The 6,353-nt window shown below is 41.3% G+C and overlaps 1 long non-coding RNA gene across 1 annotated transcript in view; it reads right to left on the bottom strand.

Annotated features, from left to right (window-relative positions):
- The window catches only part of LOC133239983 (uncharacterized), a 131,042-nt gene that overhangs the window by 94,696 nt on the left and 29,993 nt on the right, over positions 1-6,353 (bottom strand). The gene's annotated exons all lie outside the window — the stretch shown is intronic.

Raw genomic sequence — 6,353 nt, 5'->3', positions numbered from 1 at the left:
CTGAAAATAGGATGAATTAACTCTAGATTATTTTCCTAAGACTCTGGACTCTGCATTTGAGGGACTGAATTCACATCTTCACATTTCATGATCTAAGTATCTATTTTGTTTTCCTTTCTTCTTCTCTTCCTACCTACCTCTTTTGTTTTCTATCTCCTTTTAACAAACTCAGTTGAGTTCAAATTGTACAGTAAGCTGGCTAAGTGTTGGTGATACAAAGATGAAAAGACACGTCAGTATCCTAAAAGAGCTAAGGTACTAGTAGAAAAACACTGCTGAAGTATGAATGTTTACTGGACACTCTAGGAGCTATTTTAAGAAGAGTATTTGAAAGAGAAAACTGGAGCAGGGAGACCTAAGTGTGTTGAGGAGTCAGCGCGACAATCAGAGGAAGAAACTCAAGCTGAGAAGGGACTGTCAACAGGAAAAAATTGCACAACCTAAAAGTTGAGGATTGTGTTTTATTTGGCAGACTTTCCTGAGCTTCAAGCCCAGGAAACAGCCTCTCAGAGAGTTCTGAGGGAATGCTCCAAAGAGGTAAGGGAGGAGGCAGGATAATACAAAGGATATTTTGCAACAAAGAACAGGTGTTCAGAACACCAGAAGTTACTGTTAATTAATGAAAATCAGACACATCCGGTTAAGGAATTTAGTGTTTTTCTAAGTATGGGAAGATGCAAGAGTCTGGGCTCACTGAAACCATCCCTTTGATATGCACCTCAGCTATTCAGGGCAAGTGTTTGGTGCTTTCTCATCCCCAGTCTCTTCAGGGTGCGCAGTTGAGGTGGCTGTGATGTGATGGTCTGATGGCTGCAACAGCCTTTGTTTATTGATATGGTAGGCAACGTTTTTCATTCACAGGACCAACAGTTGAAAGGTAAGCGAAGGAAGCAGACATTCTAAGAACACTGAGACTATATGCTCAGTGGTGAAAGGAAATCTGGTTGCTTTAGGGAACTGGTCATAGATGAAACTGACTGAAGGCTAGAGAGTGAAGGCAAGTGGAAAATATAAGCAAAAAATAAAGCAAAGGCCAGATCATGAAAGATCATGTTTTATGTGAGGCTATAAAGTTTAGATTTCATCCCCTCCATTCACAAATATCAGCTGAGACCTAGTCTCAGACAACACTTCAAATATTGAAAATGTGGCAATAAACAGGATATCCAGTCTTCACATAATAGTGCAAACACATACAAAAATGTATAAAATTGTGTCAGATGGTGACACCTGTAAGGGAAAGCATGGAGATGTGAGTTTTAAACAGGGTGATCAAGGGGACTCTCCAAAGCACAAATCTTTAAGCAAGGGTTTAACAAGGAAGTCTTTGGAGAGAAAACCCTCGGAATGCTCTAGGTAGAGGCAGGGGTGAGGCTGGGATATTTGGGACAACAAGGAAAGACCATAAGGCATGAGGTGTGAGGGAAGGACTGCGTGGTGGGAGGAAAGGCTGGAGAAGCGGGCAGGTCCCTCCTATGTAATGATCTAGGTGAGGCGTGAAACTGAAATCCATTCTGTGCTGGGAAGGTTTTGAGAGCTACGACAAGTAACATACTACGATTTATGTTTGAAAAAGAGAGGTTTGGTGTTTTATATCTTACTTGGATGGTAGTTTCACAAATACATATATTTATCTAAACTCACCAAAAGAGATACAGTAGCTATGTGTTTTATCATATGTGAATTATGCCTCAAAATATGTTTAAAAGATCATCTGTGGAGATTCATGTAGAGCTAGGTAGTGGAGGCAGAAGCTGGGTGGGCAGACCTTTCTCATGGCGTCAGTTGAGAGTCATTGAAAGCTGGCAAGAAGCAGAAGCAGACGTGTGCTTTTGAAATATAACTTGATACTCATCTGCGGAATGGACTGGAGAACCTGAGAACAGGAAACCTGGTTAGAAGCACACTGTTGCTGTAGCCCAGGCAGGACATGTTGAGGGCCAGGGTGCAGACGATGACAAGGGGATCATTAATGTAGTCAGGAGGTAGAATTGCCATAATTTGACCAGTTGCATGAAGGGACTAAGAGGGAGAAGACTCTAACATGAATGATTCTCATGTTTCTGACTTTGGAGCTCAAGGAGAATATGATACATTCATTGAGACAGAAGTTGTGAAAGAAGGAAATTATTTTGGCTGCAGGGTGGGTGTGGTGCCATTCCATTGGTACGTGTTTAATTTGGGGATGTTTGTGTAACATACAAGTTGAAATAACCAGCATGCAGTTATAAATAGAGGTCTAAGAACAGCCAGTGGCCTGGCTTATAAATTAAAATATGTGAGTTGTTAATGAATGAATATTGGTTAAAACTCTGAGGATGGATATGAATGCCCTGAGAGAATCCTGAATCACAGACTACAGACTTCAAAATGTGAAAGTGATTTTTTAGTGTGAAAGGATCATTTACTTCTCCATAGCCCCTATCATTTAAGCAAGTCTTCACCAAGTACATATGTGCTTGGTGGTAAGCTAGGCATTGTGGTTGATAAAAGAACTGAAATTTACATAGGATTTTTCTTTTAATGGAGAAAAATGCATACAAGTTACTAGAATCATCAAATCCTTTCAAATATCAAATCTTCAACTCATTTTATAGAGGAATCACCATTTACTGAATGCAAGCATTTGCCTGGAGTAAGGTGAATTTCAGTTATCCAGGTGGGCGTGACCTAAACGCAAGGACCAAGTTAAGAGCAGAGACTTTTCTCTGGCTAGTAGCAGAAGAGGAAATCAAAGAGATGTGATCCATCTGGCCTGGAAAACTGCAAACACCCTTCTCGTGAACTGCCCTTGGGGACCACATGGCAAGGAACTTAAGGCAGCTTCCTTTTGCTGAGAACAGTTCCTGCCCAAAAGCTAGCAGGAAAAGGAGGATCTCAGTGCTACCTCTGTAAGGAAATGAATTCTGTCCATAGGCTGTGAGCTTTGAAGAAGACCTTGAGTGCCAGATGAAAACTGTAGTCCTTGGCCAACACAGTCCTGTGAAACCCTTAGCAGAGAGGCCAACCCCTCAGTGCCTGGATTTCTGATCTACAGAAACTGGAGAGTAACAAATGGGTGTTAAATTGGTGGCAATGTGTTATACAGCAGAACATTAATACATGCATATACCCAATAATTCTCCATGCTGAGGCTCCAAGGGTTGAAGCAACACACCCTGGCTCCCAACGCTGGCCAGCGGAGCAGCAAAGACCGCAACCCAGGGGGTGTGCCTGACTCTCCCCAACCCTTCCCACAGCCCTTGCAGAGAAACACTGCGGTAAGGTAAGCTGGTACCCGGAGCAGAACTGACGCTCAGCATCCTCATCGTAAAGCTTTGTTTTCACCTCTGAGCTCTGCGACCTCTGCTCCGAGCTACAACATGGAGCCAGCCTCCTCTTCAGCACCCATCTGACTTGAGGGAAAGGAATAAACACTCTTCTCTTGTACCAATTAATCTTTGACCACTGAGACTGCCTAACAGAGGTAGGAAGGGTGAAATTGACTCTTGTTTTGTAGGACTGAGCTGGGACCCTGATTTATTTCACCTTGTTTGTGAAACAGCAGCTAATGACTCTGGTTCACTACCCACCTGGACTAAATTCAGGAGACTCACAGGAGAGGACAGCTGGGGCCGGAGCCAGCACACTTCAGTCTTGGCTGTAATTCATCTTCCCTCAGGTTCAAAAGGCTTGGGGAGCCAGAGAAACATTTACTGTGCTCTTATTAAAAGGTGTTAATATCTTAATGACTGTGTATGAACAGGTTTATATTTCAGTGCTTCCTATACCCCAGATAAACCCAATAAGTACTTTCATCATGCCAATAACAATACAATACTAAGAATCTCTGGTCCCCAAACTCCTGACCCATAAGGAATGAATACAGCAACACCTTATGGAAATATTGTAACAATATCACACATGATAATGGGCATGAAAGTGCACTAAAAACTAGAGTGAGAGTAGGCTCAAAGCAATTGTCTATAAAAAAAAAATCTAAGTATTTGAAACTACAAGGATGTAGAAACTGTGGAAGATGAATGGTCAGAAGTTTATTCTACTTTCTATGCATTAAATCTCTCTCTCTCTCTTTTTCCACTGAAATGAGATGTTCCATTTTAACCTCTTTAATCCATCCTAACATCATCTTGAGGAACTCTCAGTTTACATGTCCTAGTACTTTTGGCCACCTGACACAAAGAGCCAAGTTATTGGAAAAGACCCTGATGCTGGAAAAGATTGAAGCAAAAGGAGAAGAGGGTAACAGAGGATGAGATGGTTAGATAGCATCACTGTCTCAATGGACTTGAATTTGAGCAAACTCCGGAAGATACTAGAGGACAGGGAAGCCTGGACTGCTGCAGTCCATGGGGTCTCAAAGAGTCAGACAGAACTTGGCCACTGAACAACAAATTATCAATTACATCCAGTCCCATGCTCCTAATCTCTTACAGAAAAAGGTCGTGTCAATTACAGCTGCTGAGCCTGCACCTTTCTTACAGCTGAATTGTCCTGCCTGGTATAAATGGAGTTATATTACTACCAGCTCTATCAGAGCCATACACTGGGCTACAGAAAACTGCCAAATGAGATGCTGAAATTGGTAGGGAAAAGAAATGGAATTTTTCAGCTCCTTAAAAGGGAATTATCCTCAATAGAGAGAGAGAAAGAAAGAAGAAAAATTACAGAGGGAGTGTTACAGAGTTACTTACAACACATTTTTATGCAATGGACAACAGAAAGAAATTTGTCAGCATTGAGCAGCATTATGGTTTGCCAGAGCTATAAAAAGGTTATGCAAACAGTAACCCAAAAGGAATAGAAATACATTAGAATTTATAGGCCTAAATTGCTCACTATGTAAATGAAGCCTTCAAATATATATGGTTTATGGAAATTAATGTCTTATATTTATTACCCAGCTCCAAGATTAAAATTGGAACCACACTGATTAGGTAACATTACAAATCAATTCCCATAGAGAGAAATAATAATAATACATCAAAGTACAAATGTGCTGATTAAACAAGTTGACATATAAGAAGGAAGAAATATGTGTGCTTTTTTTGACTGCCGTTTCTGAATGCTAGTCAGTTTTCTCCCCATTCTTCCCAAAACAATGGGCTGAAAGCAAGCAGACAAGTTGGTTACGACACTTACTATTTCAGTTAACACACAGAAGGAAAGGAGAGAGAGAAAGAGCTGGGCTCTTTTCCTGCAAGTTAAATATCAAATCATGTGAAGCCTGTATTGCTAAATGTGGCAACACTTCAAGTGCTACAATCAATGTAGCATGTAGACAAAGAGAAGACTGGAAAGCAACAGTGTATTACTGGACCATTCTTTACTTCAAGTCTCTCCAATTCCTTTAGCTCTTCCGGACAGGGCAGGAGAGTTATAAAGTATTGACAGAAGGGACAGTATAAAGGGACTGACACATTCAATATTTAATTCAGTCAGATACACTAATGACCTGTGAAAACTATTAGAATCCAGGTTGTCCAAAAGCATTCGAACAGTTTATTCTATCGTAAGGGAAAAAAAAGATTTTATTTTAAAAATGACAGAATGAAAGAAAATTTAAATCTCAGTGCACTTCACGGTGCCATGGGAGAAAGGAGAAATTTCTAAAAATGTGTTTTCAAGGCTTTGCATGGGAGGCTGTGCTGTGCTGTGCTTAGCCACTCAGTCTTGTCCAACTCTTTGCAACCACAGAAGGACCACCAGAAGCTCCTCTGTCCACAGGGATTCTCCAGACAAGAACGCTGGAGTTGGTTGCCATGCCTCCTGCAAGGGATCTTCCCCATCCAGGGATCGAACCTTGTCTTCCACATTGCAGGCAGATTCTTTACCATCTGAGCTATCAGGGAAGTCCATGAAAACTGGAGTGGGTAGCTTATCCCTTGTCCAGAGGAACTTCCTGACCCAGGAATCGAACCAGGGTCTCCAGCATTGCAGGCGGATTTTTTACCAGCTGAGCTACCCAGGAAGCCCCATGAGAGGCTACGTGAGCATAATGCTTGCAGAAGTACTATTTATCTAAATGATTTGGGACTTGGTTTCCTTTTATGAATAGGTAAACTGTCCCTGTTAGAGAAAGGACCAATAGAAAAAACACATGTTAAAACAGACACATATTTTAATTGACAATAGTGATTTTCTTTATCATTTTGCTTCTGCTCAGATCTACCCCAAATATCTCATTTACAAAACAAATCATAGTTGCTCACAAGCTAGTGGTTGGAGAAGCTTTTCCACTTCATTAAAGAAGGATGTGGGCTTCCCTGTGGCTCAGACAGTAAAGAATCTGCCTTCAATGCAGGAGACCCAGATTCAATCCCTGGGTTGAGAAGATCCCCTGGAGAAAGGAA

The sequence above is a fragment of the Bos javanicus genome, chromosome 27, assembly GCF_032452875.1.
Source record: "Bos javanicus breed banteng chromosome 27, ARS-OSU_banteng_1.0, whole genome shotgun sequence".
NCBI lineage: Eukaryota > Metazoa > Chordata > Mammalia > Artiodactyla > Bovidae > Bos > Bos javanicus.
This window is presented reverse-complemented; position numbering and strand designations above follow the sequence as displayed.